Raw genomic sequence first — 23,064 nt, forward strand, 5'->3', positions numbered from 1 at the left:
TTTCCTGACTTTATCTCCTCCATGCATGCCCTCGCTCATGGGCTCCTGTCACACAGCTCTTCTTGAACATCTTCTCTTTGGAAAACGTATACTTTTTGTTCCTTTGCTTGAGCAACTGCTCCAGCACTCTGCATGGCTACCTTCTCATTCATGCCTTGGCACAAGCACCATTTTCTCAGTGAGTGCTCCCTGGACTGCACCACCTGAGTCAGCACCTGTCTTTCCTCTCCACGCACTCGGTAACGCCACTGGTTCTCTTTTTTCCATGACACATATCACAGAGTAATATGAAATTGTCTTTCTTACTAATTTATTTGAATGGTTTTTAAAAATGTTGTGGGGGTCAGGGGAGAAATAGAGGGAGAGAGGGAGGGAGGGAGAGAGAGAGAGAGAGAGAAATCACCCTCCAATAGAATGTGGTCATACCCCAGTCTCTTTTCTTCCACTTCTATAACCCGTTGAGATTTGGGGCACACATGCACATGTGCTTAGCGTGTTTTTCAAGTTGCCAGAGCCAAGATTTGAACCATAGTCTGTCATATGGGTTCTGCCTCCCTTAACCACTAGGCTAAGGGGCCAACCCTGTTTGAATGCTCTTTTGATCTGTTCTCCATCTGTACCCTTAACGCTAGAATATAAACTTTGCAAGAGTAATGTCCTTTTCTACCTTCATCACTGAATCCCGAACTTGTAAACATCCAACATATAGAGTAGTATATGCTGAATATTTATTGAATGCACTATTTGTTGCCTCTGAGAAGTTTTCATATACATTTCTATCTTTTTATTTTTTACTTTGGACTTTGTTGACCACTCTTTGTGATGGTTGTATTCACTTTTTAAATAGTTTTTTTGATCTTCTGTTTCTCTTTTCTTGGATGTATTCTTCAGACATGGGCAAAGATATTTTCCTAAAACATATTGAAATGTAAAACATCTCTGCTTAAAAGACTTCAGCAGCTCTCCACAGTTCACAGAAAGCTCAAGCTTCTGCATAAACATCATGGCTCTTATGATCCAGTTCTCATCTATGTTCCCAGCTCTGTCCTTTGCGGAAGGCTCATGTCCTCGGTGCAGCCTGGCATCTATGGTCTAGACATATGAGATCACTTAATTTTGCCAATATAGGGGAGGACTTCTAAAAGTTCATGGAAAATGGTATAAAAGTATGAGTTTATTTTGGTGCAAACATTTTTTGAAATTCATACATAGTTTTTCATAATACACATTTTCAGTGATTTTATTTTGAAGACCCCTCCTCCTTTATAGGCTCTGTGCTTTTATCTCATGCTGTTCCAGCTGCCTAGAATGTCCTTTTTTGTTTCCTACCTATCCTCCATACAAATCGTATCCCCTTGGTAAATATGCACTGATTTAACTTGTTAAGATTAGTCATTCTTTTTTTGTGTGTGTCCTAAAATATTTATTTCCCCATCACCCTTAGCAGTTATCAAACTGTTCCCATATTGCATTTATTTATTTCTCACTTTGTTAAATCTATCTTATATTTACTTATTTTTGATTATTTTAATTAATTAATTTAGTTAGTTTTTGCTATAGGGCATGTACACTCACCAGAGAGAGACAGAAAGAGAAAGAAAGGGAAAGTGAGAAATCACCCCCTGGAGGGATGGCCATATTGCAATCCCTTCTCTTCCATTCTCCTCTCGGAATTTTGGGCATGGACCCACATGTACCCAGAGCGACCTTCAAGCCTCTAGGTCTATACCCAAACCTCATCCTGCCATATGGGAGTCAAGCACCTTAACCATTAACCACCATGACACCTGCTGGCTCCTGTATTTTCTTTAAATGGTGTTCTTAGTGCAATTCAGATTTCTTTCTATCATCTCCAAGTTGTTGGAATTACAGATGCATGCTACTGTGCCCAACCTCTAAGTCAAATCAGAATTAAACCCAGGCCTCCCATGTGGTCCCAGTCTGTAGATCACAGTGTTTCAATAGCATCTGTCATCATGGCTGAGCTGACTCTGTGTGAGTGTGTGTGTGTGTGTGTGTGTGTGTTTGTGGTTAGAATTTGTTGAGCATCTTGGATATGTGCGTTTATAGTTTCAACAAATGATGGCTTCCATCATTCTTTTTTTTTTTTTGAGAGGTTTTCGCTATAGGGCGCATGTGCTCGCCAGACAGACAGAGAGAGACATAGAGACAGAAAGCGAGAAATCATCCCCCAGGGGGGATGGTCACGCCGCAATCCATTCTCCTCCATTCTCCTCTCGGGATCTTGGACACGCACGCACACGCGCCCGGCGTGAGTTTTAAGTCACCGGGTCTGGGACGCGAACCGTGGTCGACTACGTGGGAGTCCAGCGACATAACCATTACACTAACTGCAGGTTCCCCATCATTATTTCTTCAAATATTTTTTTTCTGTCCTCTTTCCTCTCTTTACTTCTTTGGAGAGTCAGATAAATATATATATTAAGCCATTGAATTAGCCCTTTGGCCCACTGATAATGTGGTTAATCTGATCCTTGTAAGTCTTAACCAGCAGTGAGAATCTCATTAGCATATATTTTAAATAATGACTGTCTTCTCTCCCCACCTAATAATATGACTTTACATTAGTACAGTGTTTGTGAAGAAGACCTGACCTCGGTCCATGAGATCACAGAAGGGGCTTTAAGTATCTCATTAAGTACTTAGAATTTTACCATCCAGGAAACACATGGAAACAAAAAGTATAATCTCGATCTTATGATGTTTAAAATATTAGACTCATAAAGACTTTACAATGTCCTGAATACTTACTGAATAAACAAGGGGTTAGTTCTAAAGCTGGGGGGAGGGGGACTAGATTCCTGATGACACAATGGACATCGCAGACTCCCTCAGAGACAGCAATGAACTCTACCTCTGAAAACAGACAATTACACGAACCAGTAGCTGGTGTAATGGTTACGTCGCTAGACTCCCACATAGTTGACTGCGGTTTGAGTCCCGGACCCGGCAGCTTAAAACTCACACCAGGCGCGTGTGTCCGTGTGCCCAAGATCCCAAGAGGAGAATAGAAGAGAAGGGATTGCAGCATGGTCATCTCCTTCTAGGGGGTGATTTCTTGCTTTCTATCTCTCTGTCTCATGCGCCCTATAGCAAAAATCTTCTCTAAAACAAACAAACAAAAAGTTACATTTTCCCTGTGTGCTACTGAGATACATAATCGCTGAAAGATATATTTGACTGAATTTTCTAGCTGAGCTCCAGAGGCTATTTGCATGGTGAAGCTCCTCCTGGAAATGCCTGAGTGCCCTTGCTCCTTGGGACAATCAGAGCAAGAGACTGCTGTCTCCGCACATCTAAACACCTAGACATCTGAGAAGCATTGACCCTGCCTTGATACACCTTGAGATGTAAGATTTATTCCCTCCCTTCTTTGCTTGAAGTCTCTTTTCAGCAGGCATATAATTTCACCATTGCATATTCATTTACGTGTGTTTTAAAAGAAGGCTTACTGTGTCGTCACACAATATATTGGGCTGTGGAAAAAGTCATGATGAATTTTTATTTGAGAGGTTTTTTTTTTTTTTTTTGCTATAGGGTGTGTGCACTCACCAGAAAGAGACAGAGAGACAGAAAGCAAGAAATTACCCCCACCCCCAGGGGGGATGGCCACGCCACCACAATCCCTTCTCCTCCATTCTGCTCTCGGGAGCTTGGGCAGAGACGCACATATGTCTGGTGTGAGTTTAAGCCACTGGGTCCGGGACTTGAACCATGGTCGAGTACATGTGAGTCCAACGACATAGCCATTCCTCTAACTGCTGGTCCCATGACTTTTCTGACAATGCAATAGTAAGTTATCTTAAACCAGGAGGGAAGACATCTTGGGTCATGACTCTTAAGTCTCATGTAGCTTTCCAAGGCAAACTCATGTTCCCTAATCTCTGTGTTTGGAGGCAGTGAATATGGCAGAAAAGGCACAGGAATATGGTTTGTGAAAGTTGGATTTTCCTCCTGGGTCTAATGTTGATATGCTGTGTGAAGCTTAGACATTATTTAGTGATTTGAGTTTCTATTTTTCTAATCTGGAGTTAAAAGTAATGAAGAAAAATAATAATACCTTTCGTTTTTTTAATGCTCATTCTATGCCAGACTCTATATTAAGTATTTTACATGAATTTTCTCTTATGATTTTCACAACAAATCTTTAAAAAAGGTTGTTTTTATTCTCACGTTATGGCTGAAGAAAGTGAGAGTTTAAGGAGTATGTTTGGCTAATAAGTGACAGAGCTGGGATCAAACTCAAGTTTATCCATTGAGTTACATGATTAGGCCACCTCTAAGGTTCATCCTATGAGTATACCAGATTGTGAAAGGTCTATGGTGACCACAGAGCCCTTGTGGTGGAGGGTGCTTGCACTTCAGAGTTAATAAATATAAGAACTAAAACCAAAATTGTTACCATTTATTGGGGCCTTAAAATGGGTACCTCATTTCCAAATGATGTCTCTTTTAATACTATAATACTAATCTCTCTATTCCATCTGGAATTCCAGATATTTCCTTTTTTAAAAGATATTTGCTAGATATTTCCATTTTATCCTCCATGTATTTTAATTCATTTCTCTATCTAAGCTGCATTCTATGTAATATTATCAGATTGATCTTAAGTTTGCTATTTGTTTCTTCAGTTTTGCCTAATTTCTAATTGTCTGTTATACTCATTCATTAAGATGTTCGAATTTCATTGACTATACACTTTATTAAGTGCTATTTTTTAAAACTCTGTTTATTACTTTTCTAAAATTTATTTATTTCTCTCATGAATGAAAAATCTAGAGATACAGAGACAGAGATAGTACCCCCAACAGGGTCTTGATGCCACAATCCACCCCTAGCCTTAGCTGACTCAGGATCATGGGTATGTGTGCCCTGCATACTCAAGGAGGTCTCTAGATGAGAACTCAGAATCATTCCATGCTGGATTACCTTGTAGAGTATTGTGTTTTATCACCATGCCACCTTCTGACCTGTTTACTCCTTTTTTCGTAACATCTTGCTTCTTATGTTTTGAAAATTTAAAAAAAATCTAAGTTTTTAAAAATTTAATTTCTTAGTTGCTGTACAAGAGTTCTATTCTCAGACATTTTTAAAAGTTGAGTCCTGCTGTGGGACCAGCAGTTAGCATAATGGCTATGTCACTGGACTCCCATGTAGTCGACCGCGTTCAAGTCCTGGACCCGGTGGCTTAAACTCACACCCGGCGCGTGTGCGTGCATGCCCAAGATCCTGAGAGGAGAATGGAGGAGAAGGGATTGCAGCGTGGCCATCCCCCCTGGGGGGTGATTTCTCACTTTCTATCTCTCTGTCTCTGTCTTTCTGGTGAGCGTATGTGCCCTATAGCGAAAACTGCTCCAAAAAAAAAAAAAAAAAAAAGTTGAGTCCTGCTGTTTGTTCTGATTATGGAGTCTCACTCAAGATGTTTCTTTCTTCATGTGCTGGGGAGAACTCAGCTTTGAGAAGCAACCTGAGTTCTGCTTTGGCTTATTAAGCTGTCCAAGGTTATCACCGTCTGTGGATACATTTTTGTATTACTTTTTCATCTTAGGTAGCAAGTTTGAACCTCACACTTGTGTGAGATCTTAAAAAAGATTTTGAATTCCAAGGGGGACCTTTAAAAAAAAAATTCTTTCAGTGGAGAGACTGCAAGACAGAGTATAAGCGCAGGTGAGCATGTACACAAGAGGCTGACGAGACAGAGAGAGGAGGGCACCCTCGACAGGGTGTTATCATGATGCTAGTCCCTTTCCCCAGTCCTCCGGCTAGTCAGGGTCTTATGCATACACGTGCCCATGCCAAGTCCACTCAAGGTCCAACCTGCTGTCAATCATGTAGCTTCCAGCCCTGCAGATCAGTATGTTACCACCTGTTCCACTGAGACTGAGTCCCAGAGGTAACTTAAAAAACCCCCCAAAACCCCAAAATCAGATAACTTAGTCAAGGCTAGAAAGGTGTTCCTTTTGTCTGCTTGTGCTGGTGGGTTCTTTGTTTTCCTGAGTGGTCTCTGGGGTGCTGTCTTATGGGAGTTTCAGTTTCACCTCCTGGCTCCTCGGCGGGGACTGAGACTGCTCCCTCCACTGTACCCTATGGTGCCACAGTGTGGACTCACACATTCTCTGGTTTTTGTTTTCCTCCTCTTTTATGTCCTTTGGAGAGTTCCTTTGAGAACTTAGGCATTTAAAATAAATCTCTTATTTTATTTAATATTTTAAATTATACTATAATGGACAAGTTATAGGTTATTAAATCTTAATATTGCTGGAAATGAAAGTTCTTTCTTTTTAAGATTTTTGTCACAGGTGCATGGGCTCTCTGGAGAGAGACACAGAAACAGAGAAAAAGGGAAAGTGAGACATCACTCCCCCAGGGGGTGCAATCCCTTCTCCATTCTCTTCTTGGAATTTTGGGTATGCGTGCATATACACCTGGCAAGCCTCTGTGTCTGGGGCTCAAACAGTGCACCTTAAGAGACCCAGCCACCTTAAGCATCATGCCACCTGCTGGCTCAAAAGATCTCTATTTCTAACTAGAAATCTCACCATAGTTCTTCACGGCAAGCAAGGTTATTTCCAGTTTGCCAATAAGGAAATGACTCAGAGAGGTTTAATAACTTGTGCAGCATCCCACAGCTAGTAAATGCAGGAGGCCTGACCAGTGTGACCCAAGCCAGAGCTCTTCTGATACATGTAGGCCTAGCAGAACAGGAGTCAGGGACAAGAGGTGGCCATGAGAGGGAAGAGAAAAGCCATAAAGAAGAATGGAATCTTGTCAGTGGCTTACTCTATACTTCAAGAATTTCCTAGGAGTAAATCTAAAGCTGTAATCATTTTAGGGCTGTGGGTTTGGGGCAATGAATAGGTGTCATGGTGACATTGTGAACATTCGCTATGTGAATGTGCTTAAGGCAGGTCAGAGAGGCATAGAGAATCCTGAAGTTGCTTTCTGAGCAGACCTCGCCCTTGATTTCGTTCTGAGCTGTTCTATGTCCTCTGTCCTGCCACTAGTTTCTGATATTCTCCGGGTTTCGGATCAGATACGTGCTTTTCAGTTTCTAGATCCTCCTATCTTGCATTTGATTTCTTTGTTTAAACTCACAGCTCACCCTGACCACTGAGACTAGAGGTGGGAGAGAACTGCAGGGTCAAATCCTTCTTGGAGAGGCTCTGTGGGGTCAGCAGAGTGTTTCCTGAAACCCTGGGTCTGAATGCCTTGGGCCAGGCATGCATCTCCCAACTTCTCCACAATTGCCTCCTTTCTCATCCCCCTATCCTGGTAAAATGTATGTAGTTACCTTACTTACCTGGCCCCCAGAGGCTTTGAGCAGGTAACTCCAATTCTGATCCCCTGTGGACTTGGCCTTTGGCTCCTCTCTGGCTTCCCTGGTGCTAGATTCCTACCCTACTCATTTTATTTCCCCACCTATGTCTGTGATCCAAAGCAAATGCAAATAATTACCTGATTATCTGTTATCGTCCACAGCCTACCAAATAATGTACGTACCTACGCTCCAAAATCTGAGCATTAAGCAATGTCTGCATGAGATAAATCACAAAGAGACGTGGATGCCATTCATTCACCATTCACCCCAGCACTGTGCTGATGAACTTCTCCAGCCCCCTGCACATCAGCCCAGGCCAGCTGCAACCTACCCCTGGCTTCGGGCACTGCAGCATCAGTTCTAATTCCTTACTTAACCACTAAGTTAACTTTGAAGGCTCTTTGTATGCTATGCATGCCTTTGTGAGAAAATTCACCTTGCTGGGATTCAGTCTGAGGTTTTTTGCCCCGTGGTGACTCACTATCAGACACTTCCTCACACGTATGATCTTGATATTGTTTTCTGATCATTTAGAAAATATCAGCATGCTTTGTCACTCTAGTATGATGCTTAAATCTAGAACATCTGGGTTTTTGTTGTTCTTGTTTTTAATTCTTTGTGGAATGCAGTCCTGTTTTAGGCATATAATAAGTCCTTGAGAAAAATGAATACTTTAAAGTAGACTTTCATTTTTACTTAAAAATTACAAAGATAAAGATATTCATGACTTTTAGCGTGATGAATTTCCAAACTTGACACTTATTTACAGGCTCAATGTAAGAAGATTGCTCTATGTTACCTGCATAACATTTATCATTTAATGCTCTTATAACATAAATTTGAGTTTGTTTCTTGCAGGCCAGAAAACTAAGAGAATCTTATTTACTTTTAACTATGATGAAAAGAATGAAATAGTAAAAATAGTCTAGATTTGGAATTCAGAATTGGAAACTCCAAGATGATGGACTCTCTGCCTTTAACCATAGTTTTAAACCTAACCCATGTTTTGAATAAAATGACTTATGTTTTTGACTGACAGATTAGATTTCTTCAGCAGTACAAAGAACTTCATAGTTATTGTCTGTCTTTAGGCAACTAATCTAGTCACTGAACACTCATAGTCACTATCAAAAGCCAATCACGAAGGGCCAGCTGGTGACAAGCAGTAACGTAAAGCTCTGTGATGCTGGATCCACATTGGAAGACCCCAGGTTTGTATCCCGAGTCCTCCCTGTTCACACTGGATGAGTACGTGCATGCTGTGTGCTTGTGATCTTGCCTGAGTGTGACTGGGGAGGATCACAGCATGAACTCACTGCGGGGAAGCCTGTGTCTTTCTCTCCCTCTTTCTCTCTCAAAAGAAAGAAATAAACTTAGAAAATGGTATTATTAAATAGTTGTCATGTCTTTCTTTGAACTGCTGCTTATCTTTGTCTCATGTTCCTAACTAGTTATTGATTTCCTTAAAAGAAATGAGATGGTTTGTGACCAGTGATGGCATTTAATTTTTCCTTTTTAATTAACTATCTTTTCTTATATGTATATATATTTTTTATTAATTTATTTATTTTACATAGTTCACTGAACATTTCCACAGCATGCCAAATGTGATTTTCCAGCCAGAATACACTGTAGAGTGGCTTAATCATACATGTTATTGTCAAAAAATAATTTTCCATTTCTTGTTTCTTGTATATATATATACATATCCTCTCCCCCCCCGCCCCATTTCTCACCCTCTGCCATTTCCTATCCTCCTTCCACTCTGTCTCTGGTATCTGTAGTTACTTTCCATTTCTTTATTCTTTCTCACATTATATTGATTCACAAAATATCTTAATTAATCTAAATATTTTCAATAGTGAGTTCAGCTGATATATACATATTTGTGAATGAAAGTTGACTTTAGGCACGAAACTGTGGGTAGAATGAATATACTATAAAATAGGAGAACCAGCAGTTAGCGTAATGGCTATGTCACTGGACTCCCACGTAGTCAACCGCGGTTCGCTTCCCGGACCCAGTGGCTTAAAACTCACGCCGGGCGCGTGTGCGTGCATGCCCAAGATCCCAGGAGGAGAATGGAGGAGAAGGGATTGCGGCGTGACCATGCCCCCCGGGGGGTGATTTCTCGCTTTCTGTCTCTATGTCTCTCTCTGTCTGTTTGGCGAGCGCACGCGCCCTATAGCAAAAACCTCTAAAAAAATACTATAAAATAGCACATAGCTGAGGCTATATAGCTTACTGAGGTTACTAAATAGGTATTTTTAAATATATTTTTTAATTTCAAGAAAAGCAGTTTTAGCTTTAATAAATCAAAATCAAAAAATATTAAGAGAACTTTGCTTAATACTTAAAAAAATCAGGAAACAGGTTAGGATTCTGTTCGAATAGTAGTTACATGGTCCTGTCCACAACTTGAGAGAAGACAAAAGTCCTTAATTAACTATCTTAAATGAGTAAATATTTTAGCAAGTGTTAATTTCTCAACCCACATAGTTTCCTATGAGGCAGGTAGGTATTCTGTAAATCCCATTTACAAATGAAGAAAATGAGGTGTAGAGATGCTAAAATTCCTACAAGGTGACACAGTTAGTTATATAGCCAGGATTCTGACTGTAGAGGTCTGGTCCCAGAATCGGTGTTCTTCACCAATACGGCATGTTGGCTCTCAATGATCTTTGCTGTTGATATTTTAAATGGAATGAAATTTTCATGTTGTGGGAAAGAGGAAGAAAGAAAATGTTTAGGGCTGGAATATATGTATAGCATTGTTTAATTGGGACATACGTGGAATTTAGCTTTCAATAAATATGCATTTGATTTCCAGCTCTTTGCAAAATGCAAACAAACCGGAGCTGTTTGTCTTAGAGTTATGTCTTGGCACACTCTCCCAAATGGCCAAATGAGAATTTAGAAGTTGCAAAAGTAATCTTCTAATTGAATGGCTATAAAATTAATAGACTCTTTCTTCAGCGCCTTCTATCTCTGTTTCTATCTCTCTCTGGTTGAGTGGGGATTAGAAATTGGACTAATATGAGAAAAACAGGAGTCTGTGAAGTGTCGTATCTGATACTGGCAGCATCCTGCTCTGAATGAGGTTAAACAGATTGCGTAACTAACAGAGATAGGGTTTAGGATCGGAAAAAAAGGATGAAAAGGAATGCTAAATTGCGTTTGTATGTGGAGAATAGAGTGCATTTTAAATTTAGAAATTGTGATGGAGAGTTGTAATTTTTTTTGGTCACCTAATACCTAAGGATTAAAATTACATCTTCAAAACTCAAACACGGTAATTGTGATTTTCTTTCGTTCTTTCTTTTCTTTTTTTTTTTTTTAGTAAAATAGACGCTGAGAAATATACATTTTTTTCCCTGCATATGTCCAACTATTTACTGGGTCGTCATAAAGATCATGATGTATTTTTTCTGTTTTTCTATGCAAAAATGCATCTTGACTTTTCTGATGACCCAGTAGTTCTAGAGATATTTAGTACATGTATAAAATATTAAATACTCCTAGAAGGAGACACTATTTGAAATGACTCGTTCTTAACATGTTATTTAATTATGTGGATTAATTACTTGAAGATAGAAAAATACCATTCCCATTTTCTAGCTTCAGATATTCCACTTTATTGTAGTTAGTCATATAAGCAATCATTTATTATTCCATTTGATTAAGGCATTAGAACTGAACCAGCAGACAACTGTAGGGTGGAACCAATCAAATCTACTCTCCAGTGAAAAATATAAATGTATTTTAGTTTAGGCTTGTGGATATGGGACTAAAGCGTAAAGAGTCGGATTCTAATTGCCTGGGTTAGGATGTGGCCCAAGCACCTGACCCAAGAATCCAGCCAAATTGAGGTGGGCCAGGAGCCGTGAGATCTTCATTTAGATCTCATCTAAGAGAAGAGTTTTTAAAATTGCCCTTTCTGTTGGGATGTAGACAGATGCCACTGACCTGATTCATGGAAGCTCACTCCCACACTGTAGGAATTCATAGAGGACTTAAGCAATTCCAAATGTCACTCGATCCTAGGTGAATCTGAGATTTAGTAATGTGACCAGGTGCCAAGGACTTGAAATAGAAAAGCCATGGGTTTCCAGGGTGGGATTTAACTCTCAAGGTCCAGGAGGGATGAACATGCCATGTGTCATAGAAGCAGTGAGAGGCAGGCACACTTCTTTAAAAATGCATCTTGACTTTTCTGATGACCCAGTAGTTCTAGAGATATTTAGTACATGTATAAAATATTAAATACTCCTAGAAGGAGACACTATTTGAAATGACTCGTTCTTAACATGTTATTTAATTATGTGGATTAATTACTTGAAGATAGAAAAATACCATTCCCATTTTCTAGCTTCAGATATTCCACTTTATTGTAGTTAGTCATATAAGCAATCATTTATTATTCCATTTGATTAAGGCATTAGAACTGAACCAGCAGACAACTGTAGGGTGGAACCAATCAAATCTACTCTCCAGTGAAAAATATAAATGTATTTTAGTTTAGGCTTGTGGATATGGGACTAAAGCGTAAAGAGTCGGATTCTAATTGCCTGGGTTAGGATGTGGCCCAAGCACCTGACCCAAGAATCCAGCCAAATTGAGGTGGGCCAGGAGCCGTGAGATCTTCATTTAGATCTCATCTAAGAGAAGAGTTTTTAAAATTGCCCTTTCTGTTGGGATGTAGACAGATGCCACTGACCTGATTCATGGAAGCTCACTCCCACACTGTAGGAATTCATAGAGGACTTAAGCAATTCCAAATGTCACTCGATCCTAGGTGAATCTGAGATTTAGTAATGTGACCAGGTGCCAAGGACTTGAAATAGAAAAGCCATGGGTTTCCAGGGTGGGATTTAACTCTCAAGGTCCAGGAGGGATGAACATGCCATGTGTCATAGAAGCAGTGAGAGGCAGGCACACTTCTTTCAGGGCACCTACATGCCATAATGCGGTGGTCACCATGTGCCTCATATTCTTCATGATCTGTGAGGTCTTCCTGGGTTACTTCCATTTTCCCTAGCCATTCTATACATTTTGGTTTTTAACAAAAAGAGCATAGTTTGGTGTCAGGGAGATCTGAATCAAAATCTCATCACCATCACCATCCAGTGTGTGATTTAGAATAGATTTCCCTTCCTGAGCATTGGTGTCTTCATCTGTGAAATACACTCAGAATATAACACCCAGGATGAAGGAGGGCATGAATCAGCCAATGCGTGTGTGGTGCCTTGTGCTTTGTGGTGTTCACCAACAAAGGCTCATTTCCTCCCACTTACCTACTCCTGTCCCCAGTGTGTCCTAAGGCTATGGGTGTTCTAGTGGAGAGCTCCAAAGGGAGGCCAGAGATGGAAAAACTGACACCCCCCCCCCTTTGGGGGCTAAGTCTTACAGTGATGAAAGGTGACTGAGGAGAAGTTCCAAGTGACCATTGTCCAGGTTTGGTGCAAGAACATTCTTAGTTTCAAACTACTGCTTCTTTCCCCTCATTCATTTCAATTACCTTTTAATCCAGTCCATTGTCCTTAGAGAATCATTGTGTTAAAGACTAGGAACAGGGGCCAGGCACTGTGCAGCAGTATGTAATGCTCTGTGAGGTGGGCCCGTGTAGATGGTTCCGGGTTCACATCTGGAGATCTCCTGGAATGCTCCAGGCACATGCGTGTTTATGATCTGGGGCTGGTTGAGGCTGAGGGTGTTTCACAGTATGAGGACCCTCTTGGGGGTGTCTCTCTGTCTCTATTTTGCTAGCTCATGGAAGATATAAATAAATTTAAGAAAAAAGTAAAAGAACATATTTTAAAATCTAATAATAGAGACAAATTCTTAGAGGATTCAGACCCTTCTCTCTTCTGTCAGCTGGGATGCCATGGCTCTGTATTTTATGGAAGCAAGGATCACAGTTGGACCATAAGTGAACATTCAACCAGGGATTCAGATGTGACTTGGTTGGCCTGGGCAGTGAGGGTGGTGGTTCTGTCAGGAGGCAGTTGTCAAAAAAGACCAAGAAGATTGGGACCAGCAGTTAGCATAATGGCTATGTCGCTGGACTCCCATGTGGATGACCCTGGTTCGAGTCCTGGACCTGGTGGCTTAAACTCACACTGGGGGTGTGTGCGTGCGTGCCCAAGATCCTGAGAAGAGAATGGAGGAGAGGGGATTGCAGCGTGGCCATCCCCCCTGAAGGGTGATTTCTCGCTTTCTGTCTCTCTGTCTCTCTGTCTTTCTGGCAAGCGCATGCGCCCTATAGCAAAAACCTCTCAAACCACCCGTATACAAAACCCCTCAAAAAAAAAAAAAAAAAAAAAAAAAAAAAAGAAAAGAAAAAGAAAGACCAAGACCAAGACCAAGAAGACATCTGCATGGAGTACATGCTCAGAGTGGGAGGGAAGTTGGCTTTGAGTCCAGCTCAGAGTCTGCTGTTCAAAATGTGCCTTAGCCTTGAAGTCTGTGTGTTGGAGCATTAGGATGGAAGACCACACAGGAGGATCCACCTTGCTGAAGTCTTGACGACACCAGACTACAAGGGGGTACTCACTGAGAAGCTCCACTGTGGAGAGAATGCAGGACAATTGTGGGGCAGGGGGATGCTGTTAGTGTGTTTTACAATACGAAGATTCTTGATGGAGCTTACACAATTATGTCTTGCCAGGACTAACTTCATTTTGAATGTTTTGACAAGATGGTCCATTTTAATTTTTTTAAGAGAGATTTTTGTCATAGGGCTCGTGCGCTTGCCACACAGACAGTGAGTGAGAGAGAGACAGAAAGAGAATGGTGATGCTGCAATCCCTTTCTCCTCCATTCTCCTTTTAGGATTTTGGGCATGCACACACACATGCACCTGTTGTAAATTTTAAGCCACCAGGTTCAGGACTTGAACTGTGGTTGCCTATGTGAGGGTCCAGTTACATAACCAGTATGCCATCTGCTGGTTCCATTATGACTCCATTTTGAGTATGTAAATTTCACTGTGTCATTCCTGTTACAAATGATTGTCACCTTGTCAATATATAAGAAGCAAATGGGCTTTGGGAACTTTCCCTTCATAAATGACATCTAATAGAAGAGGGGATTATAAGTACGCAGGTTCGGGGATTATAAGTACGAGAGTCTCTGAACTGCTGTGTGATACATCTTCCTGCAACTCTGCTCTGAGTATCTGTTTGATAAGGTGCTGCAGCTGAAGGTCTGGTCCAATGGGAAAAGACCCCAACCTCATTGCTGACAACTTGAAAAGGCATTCAGAACTCCTTCTAGTGTCGCCTAGAAGGGCCTGCTCTCCCAGGACCTGTGCAGGGTTCCTCTGTTGCTGCCCGGAGTCGGGTTTGTGAGGTTTGTGATGGGCACCGTGCCCATGTGCTTGCCTTCCTTTCTCCCCTTTTACGTGTTTGACCATGTACTTGCCTATTCTCTGCTCGTGTGTGTGTTCTGCAGTAAACGGGTTCATTCGGGAATGCCCTTTACTCTATTTGGCACACCATTTGAATTAGACATAAAGAAGCTGTCCCTCTTACAGAGAGGTTAACTTTCACCAGGCATTGGGAAACTGGACCAACCTTCTGGCAGCTGGAAGAAGACGGTAGAAGTGATAGATATTCTTCTCTGGGCAGGAAGCAGAGTGTGACTTTGTACCCTGGCGGCAGGTACAGCCATTTCTTTTGCCATGAGAAGTGATGGATGACAGCAGTTTGGTTGCCATCCAGGGGGTGGGGGTGGGGTCCCTTGGCATGGACTTCCTTGTCCTGCACACGGGACAGCTTTTGCATACACAGCTAGCAGCGTCTCCCAGGAGTGTGGTCTGCGGTGGCCCCAGCAGGGGCAGCATCTTCATGGGCTCTGAGAGCTCCAGGCTGCCCCATGGGCTCCAAGGCCCTCAGCAGTAGATCTGAGAGGAGGCAGGAGTAGGAGGCAAAGGAAAGGGCACATTCTGGTGGGTCACTGAGGAGCACTAGAGATTTCAAAAGGGGATGAGTCTGAAGAGAAATAGAGGTTTAGGTAGGGATGGTGGCTGTGGACAAAGCTAGAGAACTGCTGTGTGTAACCAACCCGAGAGCCCAGATTTCTCCATAGGCTGGGTTGGGCTGGGCTGGATGGGAAGTCCAGGTGGCACCTGTAAGTGAGCGTGCATTTGTGTATCTATTTATGCTCCAGAGACTAGTGGTAAATGGACTTTGATTGACTGGAAGCTGACTAAGATAGTAGATTTGAATACATAATCCAAGAACTTAGAAAAACATGAGAGGGAGAGGGAGAGGGAGAGGGAGAGGGAGAGGGAGAGGGAGAGTAACAAAGAGAACGAAAAAACAATACTAAATTTCAAAAGGGGATGAGTCTGAAGAGAAATAGAGGTTTAGGTAGGGATGGTGGCTGTGGACAAAGCTAGAGAACTGCTGTGTGTAACCAACCCGAGAGCCCAGATTTCTCCATAGGCTGGGTTGGGCTGGGCTGGATGGGAAGTCCAGGTGGCACCTGTAAGTGAGCGTGCATTTGTGTATCTATTTATGCTCCAGAGACTAGTGGTAAATGGACTTTGATTGACTGGAAGCTGACTAAGATAGTAGATTTGAATACATAATCCAAGAACTTAGAAAAACATGAGAGGGAGAGGGAGAGGGAGAGGGAGAGGGAGAGGGAGAGGGAGAGAGAGAGAATTATTTAGTAGAAAAATGCAAGCCAATCTTCAAAGCAATTTAGACCTGTGGCCTGAGGTGAGAGGCATTTGTCTGGAGACAGGGTGGGGTGCAGTTGGGAGGAACCTCGTGCTGGGACTGTGGAAGCAGCAGAAGTAAGTGCCAGACTGGACATGTTGATTTATATCACTGACCGATGGGACCTAGGAAAACTTAGGAACCACCAAACTTGGAAGTGGAAGAGAATGTGTCTGCGACTCCTTTTCACAGAAGATTGGTAGACTGAGTTTTCAAAGTAAATAGGCTATGAATATGTCTTCTTCATATTCCCAAATATCTTAGTTTCCCCTCAAATCAAACTGGAGGAGAAGGAGGAGAGATTGAAGGAAGGAGAGGACAAAAATGTGGGAATGCGTACAGGGAAAGAACCTACGGTGCAGAACTCAGCAACCTCAGCCATCAGATCAGCAGAGCTGGGTTATACATTTTCATCTCAATACTCCTCCCATTTGGGTTTTTATTTGCTCCTGAATTCTTATCCATGGCATATTGACAGCATTCTTCGTTGAAGTGGTGGTTTTCCCAGACTTCACACCAAGCTCATAAAACTCTCTTTAAAAATGCCCATCTTTTTATAAATGTGGAAACAAAGAAACACACCTAGATAAACAAAGGATAAATGCTGTAACAGAGAGGTCTGTAAGCTGGTTGTTGAAACAGTTTTCTCAATGAATATGTTGTGTATTAAAGCCCAGTACTTAAAGTGAAGAGAAGAGATCGAAAGGCGATGGTGACATTTTAATAGTTCATAACTCCCTCTGATAACATAGTAGAATTTAAAAAGCAATTTTGAACATGGGAAAAAAGAAAAATATGCATGGGATATTTGAAACAGAGTCAAGTTTACAATGCTTTGAGCCAAGAACGGTTCATAGCCCCCTCAGGCACACTCCTAAAGCATACTAGTTGAACCAGCGAATGCCAGGGAAGACATTCACACAACCGGCCATGAGCTTGGTATTCTTGCCATTTTCAACAGGATGTACTTTTAAGCGAGTGGGTCGGTCGACCTTCAAGAGGCGTGTTTATAACCATCTATCTCTGTCTATTGCTCTTTCATGTATTATATCACCTAATATCACAGTACTTGAAGTTTAGACCACCCAAGTAGCTTAGAAGAAACATGTACCAGAAAAGTTTTCTCTTTTACCTCTCCAAAGGTAACCTTTAAAGAGAATTTCCATGTATTGAGTTTCCTGCTTTCTTGTATGAAGAACAAAAATAAATTTGAACAGCCAGAGGTGTCTTCCGTCTTCTCTATCTTCCTTTCACAGCTGGTTGCTGTTCAGGCTATTGTGAGCTTCTCTTTAGACCTCACATGTGACATTGGGGAATGTCAAAGAAAACTCAGAGCAGGGCAGGAGTTAACGTGGTAAAAACAGATTCCATTGAGAACCATTGCAATAAGGGAAAAGAGACCTCAGTTGGGAACTGCACTCAATTCAGAAAAGGCATGGCAAAAGGAGACTTACAGCCAAGGATTAGGTGAGGGTCAGTGGATGTAAAATTACCAAGAGGTAACATCAGGGGGAAGGGGGTTTCTGGCTAAACTGACCTAAGAGGATTCTTGCTGAAGACAGGGCAGGGTGATCAAATATCATCTGGGGCATGGTAGGGAGAATGGAGGAGAAGGGACAGCAGTGTGGCCAAGAACCCAGCTGGACATGGAGAGTGATCAGATACAGAGGGTAGGTGGGCCTTGGTTAAGCCAACTTTACAGGGTTCTCACTAAAGTTGGACTCTACAAGGAAGTATACAGCTGGGGCTTGTTGAGAAGGATTCAGGAGCCTGCCCAAAGTTTGGTCAAGCAAGGAGTCTTTCTCAGCAGTGTGGATATAGTTGTTAGTGCAAAAGAGGAAGGTAGACTTTTGGGTTTGTCAAGTATAATGAGGGAATTATTGCCAGTTTACTCTGGCTTTTCAGACATGTGCTTCATTTCAACAACTATACTTTAAAAAAATTATTTTATTTATTTATTTTGATCGGAGAGAGACAGAGTAAGAGAGTAAGAGAGATAGAAGGTGAAAAAGCAAGCCATCAGGTCCAGGGCTCAAACCGTGATTGGCCATGTGGGAGTCTAATACTCTTAACCACTGCGCCACCTGCCGGCCCCTAACAATTATACTGTTTTACACTCAGCTAGACCTTCAGCCCTTTCTCAAATTGTTTGCTCACATTCCTTTGGTCTTCCTATTTGAAACATTGTGAGTTGCAGACTTAGAGCGAGCAGTAGGTAAGGCTACCTTCTAGAAACTTCTTGGGTTCAGTTTGGCACATATCTGCCCTTTTCATAAGTTAATTGCTAACTTCCAAGGAAAAAAGTACCATTTCATACTTTCTGGTCTCTTATCAAACATGCTGAGCACGGCTTGGTTAAGCAGTAACTCTTGCTATGCAAGTAAACAGAATTCCCCACCCCACTGCTCTCTTGCATAGGAGAACTTGGGAGAGAATAATCAACAGCTATTAATAACATGCTGAGCTGGAAACAATTCAGTTTCTTTAATACACCTTGAGAAAATTTACATTCGTAGAGGTCAGAGTGTTTACAAGGGCCCATGGCTTATGTATCCAAAAACACTTTTATGGAAAATCAGCTTTCTGGGACCTAGGGGCATTCTCCTGCCAGCTATAGTCCAGTGGGTGATTCCTTGAGGAAAACCTTAAGCTGAAATTGGCCCTTACTTTCACTTATCAGAAGTTTTATAAATGGCTAGCATTTTAAGAGCCACAAGTGGTTTGGGGACTTGGTGGTTGGGTGAGGTTTGAACAACGTCCAGGCCTTGATACAAAGCGAGCGGAGACATGATGACTGCTCTAAGTTTTGTCCACACCAGCAAGCAGAGGAACTGGGCCACCTATGTAGTGTGATTTGGAAGTTGCCAAAAAAACGATGCCCCCTTAGGAAAAGTAGGTCTCTTTCCCCAAAGCTCCACCTCAGAGCCTGAAATTTGGGCCAGGAGATTTCAGCTTTTACTTTTGGCTTGGTCACCAAAGCAACTCCTTTAAAATGTAAAAATTCTACTTGGAAGAGGAATTAGCATATTAGCACCCTGACCACATACCATGAATTAATGAGTTAACCAAAGAGATGTCACCTGCAGGATCCCGAAAGCCTGGGGGTGGGGGGTGGCACACTATGAACTCCTCCTGTCTCAAGAAGTGCCAACATCATCTGTTGGCCTTTGACCAGAGACTAGGACATGGCCCAAGTCGTCTTCCCATTTAACCTCCCTCCACCCCCACCAAACTTGCCTATCTGAAGGTTCTGAGCTTGTGGCAATATTTACATTTAGAATTGGATTAAGACCTTCTGGTGCCCTAAATGCTGGAAACGTTATGCTGATTTTCCCTTTCTCACTAGGGTTCTGAGAAACTCAAATTCAAATGAATTCTAAACTGCAAAGCAAACATCATGAGGGCTTAACCAAGTGTTGGTTTTCCCTAAGAGAGAAAATAATTTTATGCAGTTTTTGAAAATAGAAACTATGAATTTCTTTCCAAGTCTTTTTTCTTTTTTGTTCCTCTTTTGCTTATATTCTAAATGCACACTTACTCTGCCTACTAGTCCACCTGACCCTCTTTTTAAGAATATTTTTTAAGAATGATTTATTTAGTTTTATGTATTATGTTATTATTATTTTAATTAGCTATAGGGCATATGTGCTTGCCAGAGAGAGATGAGAGAGAGAAAGAGAGAGAGACAGACAGATAGACAGGGGAGAGAGAGAGAGACAGAGAGAGATAAAGTAAGCAAGTTACCAGGTCTGGGACTTGAACTGCAGTCAACCATATGGGAGTCCAGTGCCTTAGCCACCATGCCACCTGCTGGCCCCAGCCCTCTTTTCATTAATGCACAGAATGTATTCGTTGTCACAATCCCCTTACCTGGGCCCTCTCCTCTGGCCCAGGTACTCTCTACAGGGTGCCTTCAGCACTCTGATGAGCCATCAACCATCTACGAGCTAACAAACCCACACCTATATCTTTACCCAGATCTTGCCTCTTAGCTCTAGACTTACAGCTACTTACATGTTCCATGAGCATGTCATACCACCAGGTCCCAAAGAGAACTCATGAAATTTCCCATCAAATTTGTCCTTCTACCACTATCCCCAGCCCAAACAGTTTATTTAATTGCTCAAGTCAGAAATCAAGGCGTCATCCTTGATATCTTCTTATTTACACCCCTATATCCAAAACGCCCATGATTTTTCCTTCTAAATATCTTTCAGTTCCATCTACTGTAATTTGTGTTGGCACTACCTCTTCCACATTCAAGCCATCCTTACTTAGATCTTGTCTGGGTTATGGAAGTAATTGTCCCATCTTCCTGCTCCTACTCTCTTCATCTAAATATCTATTTTCCACCTTGTAGCTGAAGTGTTCATTCCAATCTGATTGATACTCTCCCTGTTTTAACACCCTGAATGGCATCCTGATGCCTCAACTCCCTTGAGATTTTCAGTTTGAAGGGCCACAGGAAGTTATTTGCTTCTTTGAAGCGTTTTCCAACAGTACAGATTTCATGAATCAGATCCTCCATGCAGATGATGTCAAATTTACCAAGAGATCGCGCAATCAAAGAGTTATCTGTCAAAGCAATTTGCTTCTTACTGATTTTGCCATAACCACGTTTGTAGATCAGTTCATTTACTGACTTCAGGTTTGGGTACCCTGTGCAATATATGGTTCCACAATTCTCAGCATGTTAATCGAGGCCTTGTTGAGCTTAACAAAGGTGCCATTGAAGATCTGGCAAAGATGAAGAAGCTACAACACCTTTCAAACCTTTGGGCTCACTCCATTGATACCTCTGATCCTGATGACAAACGCCAATTTGGGTTCTGCAGGTACATAGAAGTTGCCAGCTTTTCTTGCCATCCTGGCCATGCGAATCTCACTTCTGTACATCTGTCTATACTCCTTATGATAGTGCTTAGCTTTTTTCATTAGATAAGCTTCCTCCTTGCCTTTCGAAGCATCTTTTGAGCAAACTTCTTTCTCAGGTGCTTGATCTTCAACTCTGCAAAATTCCTTCACTTTTTCTTAAGGGTTTTTGGCACAGCAGGAACTTTTTCTTGGTGGCTTCCGCCACAGCAGGAGCCTTTTTCTTCGTTTCTGCCGCAGCAGGAACCTTCTTTTTCTTCTCTTGAACGCCCTCCATGGTTCCAGCGGAAAAGAGCTTGTCTGATTGATTCTTATCCATTCTTGCTACCACAGCGAGGCTCCCAGAAAGTACTTTCTTTAGGTCCTTTTTTGGGTCCTCTCATTTCTAAACACCTCACCCTGCCAGTTCTTTTGTTTGTATCCTTCCCTAGCCTGTGAGCGCCATAGGCTCCATAGCTTCTATAGGTTCATAGACTCCATAGGCTTATAGACTTCATAACCTCCATAGCTTCCATAGATTCCGTAGGCTCCATAGGCTTACAGGTTCATAGATTCCATAGACTCATAGGTTCCATAGGCTCCAGAGACCCTTTGGCTTTTTGGACTCAGGCTCATAGATTCCATAGACTCTTAGGTTCATAGGTTCCATAGGCTTGTAGGCTCCATAGGTCATAGGCCAGGGAAGATCTGCTCAGCTACTGTGTAGATCTTAGCATTTATTCCCTAGTGCTAAGACAATGCCTGCCATGTGATACAATGCTCAGTAAGTATTTGTTGAACCCATGGATGGATTTTTCTATATGTAGTTTGAAGTGTGTGACTGAGAATAAGGTCTTGGTTGGAGTTTTGGTTAAGATCTGTAAGTAGATGGACGCTTCATCTGGTTTCTGATTATGGGGTATGGCGTGTGGGCTACAGAAGTTGAAATATAAAATGCAACAGTAATGCCATTACGTAATGATGTGTTCATCACAGTCAGGTTCTTTATCTATAGTGTGATGAAGAAACTGGACCTGAAAAGGATGAGTAACTTGTTCTAAGTCTCTCAGCAGGGGGAGGGGAGATGAAGGTGGAGGTTGGATGGTGCCACAACTAGGCTTAGGCTCCCAGGACCTCTGCTAAATGTATGAATGCATGAGGGCATCAAACACATGACAGTTGTTTGTGAACTGATCACCTGATTCCAGTCACTTTGCTCTAATATGCATTAAAAAACTTTTATTATTTTTTTACTTAAAAATTGTTTTTAGGATTTTTTGGCATAGGGTGTGTGTGTTTGCTGGAGAAAGACAGAGACAGTGAGAGAGAAAGTGAGAAATCACTACCCTCGAGTTGATGGCCATACTGCAATCCCTTCTCCATTCTCCTCTTGGGACTTTGGGTATGCATGTACATGTGCCCTATGTGATTTTCAAGTCACCAGTCTGGGTATCCAGTTGCATTTGGCCATGTGGGAGTCCAGTGCCTTAACTACCACTCTACCTACTGGCCTCATTTTTAAAAATTTGTATTTGTGCATTGTAAGATGCCCATAGAGAGCATGTGTATTTATGGTGTTTTGCAGGGTAGAGAAAGCAAGGGAGTTCGATGTCAAATGTTACTGGGCTGATTAATAGGGATATTACCATTTGCTATTTTAAATCACTTGGCCTATTTTTCTGAGCAATTATCCAGAAAACGAACTCATTAATTCAGCACTTCACCAAATATTTATTAAATAGAAAAGATGCTGCTTTAAACTTAGGGTGAGAAAAAAATAAAGGTATTAAATGTCCTCAGTGGAACAAGGAGAGAGGAGACAGACTAAAGCAGGAAAAGGTTGTCGCACCTGCGTGGTACTGGAAAGCACGGGCTATTTGAGGTGCAAAGTCATTGCTTGGTGTGGTCGTAGGAGAATGTGGCATGGGACCTAGCCGCTAGCAGTGGTGACTGTATGAAAATGTTGTTTGCTGTCAATGGTCCAATCCCTTACACGGGGCTTACAAGGCTTTGAATAGCAATCATCTGCTTCACTTCTAAAATACGTAGTATACCTTATTATAAGGCCAGGATTATGAGAACATAAAAATAATCTCATCATTCAGTGATTAAAAGAAAGCTTTACATATTGGTAGATAATCTTTCCTG

Source organism: Tupaia chinensis, unplaced genomic scaffold, assembly GCF_000334495.1.
Source record: "Tupaia chinensis unplaced genomic scaffold, TupChi_1.0 Scaffold000634_1, whole genome shotgun sequence".
NCBI classification, from domain to species: Eukaryota; Metazoa; Chordata; class Mammalia; order Scandentia; family Tupaiidae; genus Tupaia; species Tupaia belangeri.